Source organism: Fukomys damarensis, unplaced genomic scaffold, assembly GCF_012274545.1.
Source record: "Fukomys damarensis isolate Sample0158 unplaced genomic scaffold, DMR_v1.0_HiC HiC_scaffold_39, whole genome shotgun sequence".
NCBI classification, from domain to species: Eukaryota; Metazoa; Chordata; class Mammalia; order Rodentia; family Bathyergidae; genus Fukomys; species Fukomys damarensis.
In genome coordinates this window covers 110,584,491-110,594,444 of record NW_022900951.1, presented here as the reverse complement: position 1 = coordinate 110,594,444, position 9,954 = coordinate 110,584,491, and the positions used below count along the sequence as shown (strand labels likewise).

Genomic DNA, 9,954 nt, shown 5'->3' with positions numbered 1-9,954 from the left:
CATTCTAAAGATGGAAAGATCAAACCATTTTAAGAAAAAAACTGCATGCTAATTGACTAATTTTATTGCCTTTTGAAACACCACTCCCAAAGAATGTTTTCCTCCTTTATTGTAGTAATGTTCAGTTAATTTTTAAGGTGACATGATTTATAAAATCCATCACACAGTGTTCATCATACTTCTGATAATAATAACAATTGCTTTGTTGCCATCAAAAGAAATGAACACTTTCACCTTTCAATCTCTGGGAAAGCCAAAACTGTCCGAAAACTTTTGTTAAGATAATTGCTTGTCAAATATTTAAAAATTAGAGCCATAATGAGATTTTCATCCATAAAAGGAGACTCCAAGTAATGTTCAAATTTCATTATTATAGCCTGAAAATAGCAAGCCAGATTTTTATAAGTCTGTATACAGTATACCTAAATGTCAAGGGCAAAAAGACTTTTGTTCCTAATTTTAATGTTAATCCATTTTTGTAATGCATATAAATATCCCTATCCCTCTATTTCTTCACCAATAATGAAAGCCTGCTCAAACATTAAACTAAGCATAGTACTGTCACACACACACACACACACACACAGCATGTTCATAAGAAATACATTATCAAGAGACAAGTGTTTATTGTAAAGAGAAAGCTGACTTTCACAAAGATGTCTGTTAGTTCTAATTAGTGGTAATCATTATGATGGATCTCTACAATATCCTGTTTAAATTGTAATTATAGTTGTTTATTGAGAGAGAGAGAGACTCAGTCCTATGATTTTCTAAAACATTTACAAAAGAAAACAAATGAGATTAGATTTCAGCTTATAAACTAGTGTCAGTTATACAAGTACAGGACCTTCTGTATTAGTTATCTATTGCTGAATAACAAATTACCACCAAAAAACAGGTCTTCATTGTCTCCTATGTTCTGTGGGTCAGGAATCTGGGCAGGATTTAGTTGGGTGCCTCTTGTTCAGGGGCTCTTGTGAGTTGCAGCTACAATCAGCAAAAAGTCTTACTTGGAACTGAGAATCTGCTTCCAAGCTTATTCGAGTGGCTGCTGGCGGGATACCTCAGTTCCTCTCTTCCGGCCTTCTCCATAGGCTTTCCAAGCATCCTCATGATGTGGCAGATGATGAAGAGAGAAAAAGGAAAGTGAAGGCGAAGGAATGAAAGAGGCCACAGGACTCCACGGTGTATTTTGTATCTCAGTCCCAAAAGAGACATCCCATCACTTCTGTCCTATTTGTTAGAAGAGTCTCTAGGTCCCATCCACACACTCAGGAGGGAATTACACAAACGTGTGAATACCAGGGTGTGGGGGCCACTGGGGACCACTGTACAGGTTGCTACCACCCCATCAATCTGATCACACTGGCAAATTCCACAAGTACATTCTTCAACTGATTTATGTATTTATGTAAATACATGTGTTTATATAAGTACAATACTCCTTAATGCATTTATGTAAATACATATGGCAAGACACCAACTGTGTGGAAAAATACAGGCTATGTCACTGCTGCATCTTTACCTCGGTTATACTTTCTTTCTTCTGGGAAAATAAGGCCTACAAGATGCAAGTCAAAGGACTGACTGACTGACTAAAAAGCTTCTATTTAGTTTTATAGAAGGACACTAAAAAGGCATTTAAACCCTAAAGAAAAAAGTATGAAATGGAAACAAAACAATATAAATGATGACACTTGGTAGGAGCTCAAACATTGTTTCTAATGGTATAATGGTACACATATTAGTAATAATACAAACTCAACAATCCTCTAAAGTGGGGAAATGGGGGCCCTATGTAATGACAATCTGCCCTCTAGATCTGCAGGTTCCAAACTGATGGTTCAGTAACCATGGGTCAAAATATTCAGAAAGAGTTTTTGTCTGCACTGAACCTGTACAGACTTTTCCTGTCATTATTCCCTAAACAGTACAGTATAACAACCACTCACATAGCGTTTGCATTGTGCTATGGAATCTGGAGATGATTCCAAGCACATATGCATTTTTCATGGCTCATATACTAAGCCATTTTATATATTTTATTTTGATAGCTTTTCTTTTTTCTTTTTCTGGTACCAGGGATTGAACTCAGGACCTGGTGCTTGCGAGGCAGGCAGCGGAACCACTGAGCTAAATCCCTGGCCCCATATATTTTATTTTGATCACCCACCCAGGTATTTTGCTTTGTTCTTACCCAATTCTGCTTTGGCCATTGATGAGGTTCACGTAATTTACCTGAAGGGTGATGCAAGAATCAAAGTTACTTACAGAATGATGAAACACAGTAGCTGAGAAGGGCTAACCTGGCACAGGCGGCTGGTACGGTTGCGGGAGGGTACAGATTTCTGGCAGGCAAATGACAGGCTGGCCCTTTGCTCCATGCATGGCTCTGTCAGCATTTATTTGTAGATGCTCTGCAACAAGAAAGGAGGACTTACTCTGAATCAAAGAAGTAAATGCTAATGGCAGCTTTCAAACGTAAAGGAATAAAAATGAATCCTTGCCAGCCATCTAGAAATATACCAGTGGAAGGCACTGGTACTCTACAGTTATGAGGAGAAATGTTTAAATCATCAAGGTTATTTTCAATGTTCTTTTAACTTTGTCACATACACTTAATTATATAAATGCCATACTGATGTAAATTATTCACCTTTTACAGCTAACTTTTTTGACTTTTAGCCAAATACTTCTCTCTATCAAGATGTCTTTAAGGTCTGTCTACAACTTAAACATGTATGCATACACACATATCTTTAAAAGAAAAGTTCATTTTCCACATGATGCCCACAGGATATTTATTCTATTTTCTGAGCTGCATTGCATGACAAAACCCCAAATGAAACCCAGAGTGAGTGAGAGAGAAAGGAGAGAAGTCCTAAAGCCACAGTGAGGCTGGTTTCTCTGAGGTCAGAGAAATTCTAGCCCTTGTCATTGCCAAGAGTGGGTCAGATTAGGAACAAATTAACCTAAAAGTAAGCTTCAATGTCATGCCTGCACCAACTCCCTGTAATAATTTACAGTCTGCAATCAAAATAAAATAATCTCTTCAAAAACATTCTGCTTTTATGGCTCAAACTACAAATTAATTCTCATTTTTGTTTCATATTTCATCTGTTCTAACCTTCACTCCACTAAGGGGGAAAAAATCACATTTTTCTGATGATAAATGTATCTAAATTTTAAATAAGGGGTGATGTTGTTTTAATTTCATAAAAATATTTAATGATTTTTTTTAAAACTTCCAGTGAAAAAAGAACATCCTCCAGTTGGAAGGCTCTGTCACTACCAAAAAGCAGTTAGGCTCAATCCAGGCAGAAAGTGTGTATGAGGGATTTAGCTCAGTGAAGCCACGCCTGCCTCTCAAGTGCAAGGTCCTGAGTTTGATCCCTGGTACCGGAACATATTTTCTTTTTTTCTTTTTTTTTTTTTTTGGTACCAGGGAGTGAACTCTGGGCCTTTCGCTTTTGAAGCAGGCAGCGGAACACTGAGCTAAATCCCCGGCCCGGGGAACATATTTTCAGTTCTCCATCAAATTAGTATACGAGAGTAAGTTTCTCGATTATTTCAATTAATTTTTGTCAGAAATTTACTTATATTTGAAAACATGCTTTTATGACTAGTTTAATAGGAAATTGATTAATATTTAAAGGTTCATTAAAATCATGTGTGTGCATGGGCCGGGGATTTAGCTCAGTGGTACCACCACCTGCCTTTCAAGAGCAAGGTCCTGAGTTCGATACCCAGTATCTCCCCCAAAAAAATATCACATGTGTGCTTGTGAATGTGTAAGAGAAAGGGATGAAGGAAGGAGGGAGAGAGTAGCTGGTGGAAGGGGGCACCTAGCATATCCCTTGATATATAATCAGCATAGAGGAAAGTAGCTGTTCCACTCTTTCTCTTCCTAAATCAGAAAATTCACTCCTGTGTGCCGTGAGACTGAGATATTCCAATTGTTGAGATAGAAGTAGGTTTACCATCATTTGTGCCTAGTTCACAGGGTTACCATTTAAGCTAAGTGATCTGTTGAAGCACTGTTTTTGTACACCATGCCTTATCCAAGGCCCTTTCAAGGCTTTAATTCCATATTATTACAGGGATGGGTTTCAAATGCCAGTCCCAGATGGACTTCTGTTAAGACAACATGCCCACCTTTGTCAGCACCAAGGCTACTGAAAGACACTTAAGCTGCTGCTGCAGGGTGTTAATCATTATCTCCATCAACAAAGTACCTTTTAAAGCCCTCTGTCCTTCTTTCTCTTTCTCAGCTTTGTGTCCATTTGACAAATATGTGTTGGACACCGACTGATGTAGGTTATTGCACAAGTGCTGAGAAGATGCAGATATATCCCTGCCCTGTAGGCACTACATGTCTGCTAAAGAAGACAGTCGCAGCATTACTTGCTTCTTTAAAAAGCCCCCACTCTGAGGCTGAGAAGGCCTTGAGTAAGAGGTGGTGTTTATCTGGGCCTTGAAGGATGAGGAAATGGGAGAGACAGGCTCTCCTGCAAAGGGTGCAGCCAGAGGAGCAGATTGCAGCCAGGTGGGAGTGGGCCTTGAATGCCTTCAAAAGTTATGCTTTGCAGTCATGTGATTTTTGTGCCAAGAATCAATGTGATAAAATTGAGGGCAAAACTCAGGATCACAGAGAGAGGCAGAACTCAGTTTAGAGACCAGTGGTGAAACTGAGATGGTCACCCAGTGACCTAGTGAGGGCAGACTTTAATGTGGAGGTGTTGATTTTTTTTCTTTTTTCACCTTCCTTTCTTTCTGTCTTTTGCTCTGGCCCTGACTGTCCATCTCACTCTTATCACACTCCCCTGCCTATGGCTTATGCATTTCTGAGGACTTAGGCTAAAGAAACTACCCTGTGTTTAGGGTAAGTGCTAAAATTTAAAACAGGGTCCAAATCTCCATTTCCTTTCTCATGCCAATGGGTGAGCCTTACTTGTCATTAAACTACTGAAAAACCAAATCCCATTGTAATCCAAGAATTATTTTAAGGGCTGTGAACAGGAGCTCAGTGGTAGAGCAATTGCTTAGCATGCATAAGGTCCTGGGTTCAAGTCCCAGCATTGCATGAAGAAAAAAAAATATTTTAAGAGACAGAGTAAAAGAGACAACATTTTCCATCAGCCTAAGAAATTCTACCAATCAAGTATTATTTTCAAAAAAACTGGAAACAGCTATAGGGAGAAGAACAAGAACTTCCAGTGAGTTCCAGATAGTTCAGTGTTAATGTTCAGGGAAATATTTCAGTTATATACACTGATTTTCCCTGCTTTCTCTCGGCAAAGTATTTCATGCTTGGAAAACACTTAGCTGTGTCTTGGGTTTAAACAAAGATAGCATCCCTTGGCAGGCTTCAATTTCCTGTTCCCTCTTCTTCCCTCTATCCTGTAAGATATTATTTGCCCCTTGGATTGTTTTCCCTTTACATTGCAAGATCCTGAAAATGATGTCATTCAGACTTGGCAGAGCCTTGTGCTTTTGACAGGACCTCCTTGGGCTGGTCACTCCTGGGTTGGTTTGTTTGGGTTTCTTCAATTTTTTAAATAAAAATAAAGCAACCAACTGTCCAAATGTACTTCAGCCTCCCTGAGCAAGATTACATTTGACATGTTGACACTGATATATATTGGAGTTTCTTTCTCTTTTTTCTTTTTCATAATTGGGTGAGACCCCAGGAAAGTACCAGACGTATAAGTATAAGATTAGAAATAGTACCATAGTTTTTATGGTGAAAGCAAGCTGCCAAATCTAGCCTAGGATTACACTTGAACCCTGTTTCTGGCTACCATGCACACAAAAGATGGGATTTCTGCAGCCAAGCCTCTGTCATTACACTTTGCTCTGTTAGGTCACATTGTGTGTAAAGAACAAGAAGTCATGCTGACTTACAGGACAGTCACACTGTAGGACCAACATAATGTCAAGAGAAGCTAAGGACATCCTATGCTTTCCTTGTGGCCTTCCTTCCTTCAAAGGGACAATTGTCTGAGATAGTCTTTTATTTATTGGGCAAAAATCCAAGAGTAATTAAGACAATAATAATACACACCCAACAAGAGAAGCATGCTGTATTTAAAGACAAAATCTCAGCAGCCCTGAAGGCAGCAATGCTGTATCTTTGAAATAGGAAAGAGACCTCACTATCAAAAGCAAAATCCATGAACGACTCACTAAGCTGCTCTTTGGCAGAAAAGGAAAAATGTACTAATTCATTTTATGTTTTTTTGGATGAGATCATGGTGGAGGGAGAAGTTAAGATTTGAAAAATTTCTCCAAATTTCTCAATTTTGCAAAGAACTACTTTCATAACTAATTTCATAAATTAAAATAAAAATTACCAAAGAACACTCTCTTTGTTTAATCTGGAGTAGGACAGGTGTGATTATATTGTCACTAGTCACTACTAGCCCTTGCTTGAACCTTGAAAAAAGGTCCTTATAAATATGAAGGTAGAAGATTCAGCATAGGATTCCAGTTGTTTTCTTTCAGTTAAATATGTAACTCTGCCCTGATTTGAATCTCTCTGAATATTTCTGGATATTTACAACATAAGGAAAGTCTTGTTTCTCTAACTTAAGGCCTTCACAAAAAACAAAATCATAAAAGGTATTTTAATTTAAAATAAAAATGCTAAGCTCTAGAAAATTTCTCTGTAATTAAAAAAAAGAAGAATGAAAAAATGGAAATAAAGTGTTTGGAAATGGGGAGGGTCAGAGGGGGTGAAGGGAGGGCAGGGACAAGGGGAAAAAATTAAAACCAAGACCTGTCATGTAAAGTTATAAGATCCCAGTAATGAATTTAACTGTACTGTATACCTAGAATGTACCAATAAACTCAATAAAAAGAAAAAGAAAAAAAAAAAGAAGAAGTTTCGGCTTAACTTGATTCACCAGTATCTATTTCCAAAGACTCTTTCACAACTGTTTTTCAGAAAACACTTTCCCAAAATTTTCCAAATACCTTGTTATGCATAACTTCCTTGTTGAATACGTGCAGTTTAGAGCTAATCTATTTTTCTCAGCTGTGCCTTCAGACCCTTCAAATCTATTGCCAAATTCTCCCCTGGCTAAGTGCAATTATTTCTTATCAAGGTAATTTCTAATGCTACATAGAAGAACACGGAAAGAAAAACGTGCTGTTTTCCTGAAAATACCCGCTTGGAAACAGTATTTCAGAAGTGACAAAAAAACAGTAGAAGGTGCACTGTTCATCTGATTCTGGGTTCCTACTTGCTCTTGAGAAGTCGCCTGACTCTCAAGTCAGTCGGAGGCCTGGGGAGCTCTCAGTTGGTGAGCTGTATCCCTCTTCTAATCTCAAGATGAGCTCTGGCCACGTTTTATAGTAATTCATGTCCTGTGAGTTTTTGTCAAGTTGGAAAGGGCCTAAGAAATCAAAAGCCACTTGCAGAGTTAGTGTTGGCTTCAGAGGTCCTAAGAAAATCCTTGAGACGCCATATTTGAAAAATATTTAAAGATTGTTCACTTGAGTAAATACTTAAGCCTGCCCTCCCTTACTTTCTCGGCCTGTAGCCATATTACTCACCCTCAAAGAATTCATCAATATTCAACTGGCTCTCTAATTTGCTGACGTAGCAAAAGGAGTTTAATAAAAAAAAGCTTTTGCCATTTTCTTCAGAGGACACGCCACAAACTTAACTTTCATCTTACAGCTCTGGAATTTTCTCAATTTAGGTAGGGAAATAAATGCTTTATGCAGCAACCAAGCAAATTTGCCCACCCAGCCTTAAAAGGCCAAAAAAATCATTTCACCCCAAGGACACCTGAGCTTTATAAATGATCTCTCTGAGGCTTTAGAAGCTTGTCCTGACACATCTGACACCTCGGCAGACTTTCAGCCATGTCCGTGAAGGGGTTTGAAATTAGGATGTGAAAACTGTAGCTCCTAATACGTTTCAGCGTCCATCTAAACTGTACACGTTATCAGCCCTTTAAAACCCTTTTCTGGAAAAGAAAACTTACACATAGGTCTGTAAAATCTTTCTACTTAACTTTTCAAAACAGTTTGCTGGACCCTGGAAGACTACTGTCTTTCCCGCTCACCACCCACCCACCCAAAAAAGCCACAGAAAGTCTGCACAGAGACTGCAACGCCTTCAGTCTTTGACAGTGCCCTTGCAAGAAACTCAGGGCAGGGTTTTTACATCAGCTCTACAGAAATACCATAGTAAAACAACGTTAAGAGTCAAGTAGCCCAAGACACTGGAGCCCCGAGCCCGGGGGAATCCGTGGTTTTATTTTTGTATACTGTTTTCGGATGTGCGCCTGTCTCAATGCGTGAGTTTGTGTGCTTCACTGTTGGTGCTTTCTTTAGGTACCTGATCCCCACTCCCAGCGCCCGAGCACCGTACTTGACTACAGCTGCAGCAATTTAAGCTTCCCCAGGATAGCGCGGCCAAGGCTACCAGCGCAAGGCTCTCCGCGATCCGCGGGTTTCCTTGCTAGTCCGCGGCACAGCTCGACCCACCTAGTCAGAGTAGAGCCCTGGGGTCACTGACAGCTGCTGGAAAACCAGCCTTTGCCCGTGTCCAACCCCCGGGCCCCACTTTCCGAGCAGCTCCTCCATAGCGCCTTACGCGCCGCTGCCCACCTGCTCCGAGGTTCACGCGACCCCTCCCGGGACTGCGGCGCCCGGGGTTGTAACAGCCTCAGGCTCGCGCTACCATGGCTCTTTTCGTCTAGATGCCACTAAATTCGAGCCCTACTTGTTCAAAGATTTGTCCCACGCGGGACAAGGAGAGAAGCCGCGTTCCAATTTCTTGGCGTTCAGGGGCTATAAGGGATTTCTCTAATTTTTTTATTACGATATTTTGCAAACATACAAGAAAGCTGAAGGAACAGTAGTAAAACGAACGCCTGTTCATCCACTTACTAGGAAGCAACAACTGTTAGCAGATTGCCATACTTTCTCTGAGTGTGTGCCTATATATGTTAGCTGAGTCACTCGCGAACTGCAGGCATCTTGACATTTCACCTCTCAGTACCTTGGCAGTGGCATGCATCTTTGAGAAGGAGGGCACCCTCCCACTTACCTTGAGTATCATTCTCACACCTAGGAATAGGCATCGTCCCTACCATCTTCTAGCATCCAGAGTAAGGACTTGCTTTCTCTCCTGTTTCCTCACTTCACTCTCAAAATCCTTTTCCCATATTGCACTGGACACATGTGTAAACAACCCCCCGCCCGTGTTGTGTCCCCCAAACAGGCGGCCAGGACGCGAGGCACTCATCCTGTTCCTGGGCTTCTCTACCTGAGAGCTTGGTAGAGTGGCCAGGACAGGGGACGGGGACTCAACTGGGTGGAGAGAGCGCTACAATCTTGCAGTCTGAGGTCCTGTTTCCTCTCCCAAACCATTTCCATTTCAGGCACCCCGTGGGAGAACGGAGCTAGAGGCTTTTCTGAGCCACTCTGTGCCCTCGTGGCAGCTCAAAGGACATCGAGGGGGACTCGAGAGCGCTGAGTGGCCTCCCTCCCGGTGGGTTTCTGCGTGCGCGCCGCGCAACCGCGCGCCCTTGGCATTGCAGTTTTCCATTCTCCCTTTTTCATTTCTGGACCGCTTCCCCCCACCACCACCCATTAGGTTCCGTTTTTGGCTTTCGTGGGCGTCCTGTGCCCTTCCCGGCCCTCGGGGCTTAGAGTCGGGGGACTCGAGAGCGCTGAGTGGCCTCCCTCCCGGTGGGTTTCTGCGTGCGCGCCGCGCAACCGCGCGCCCTTGGCATTGCAGTTTTCCATTCTCCCTTTTTCATTTCTGGACCGCTTCCCCCCACCACCACCCATTAGGTTCCGTTTTTGGCTTTCGTGGGCGTCCTGTGCCCTTCCCGGCCCTCGGGGCTTAGAGTCTCGGCCGCAGCGCCGACTGCCCCCTCCCTTCCCCGGAGCGTCCGCTTTCCCCTCCCCCCTTCCGCCCCCGGGCCCGGGAGG

The 9,954-nt window shown here is 41.8% G+C and overlaps 1 long non-coding RNA gene across 1 annotated transcript in view; it reads right to left on the bottom strand.

The window, feature by feature from the left end:
• Window positions 1-816: 816 nt before the first annotated feature.
• The window catches only part of LOC104855438, a 9,616-nt gene continuing 478 nt past the window's right edge, over window positions 817-9,954 (bottom strand). The window contains exons 2-3 of the long non-coding RNA XR_778405.2: window positions 2,272-2,417; window positions 817-1,108 (exon numbers count right to left, since the gene is read on the bottom strand). This is a non-coding gene — a long non-coding RNA (uncharacterized LOC104855438). The remainder of the gene's footprint in view (window positions 1,109-2,271; window positions 2,418-9,954) is intronic.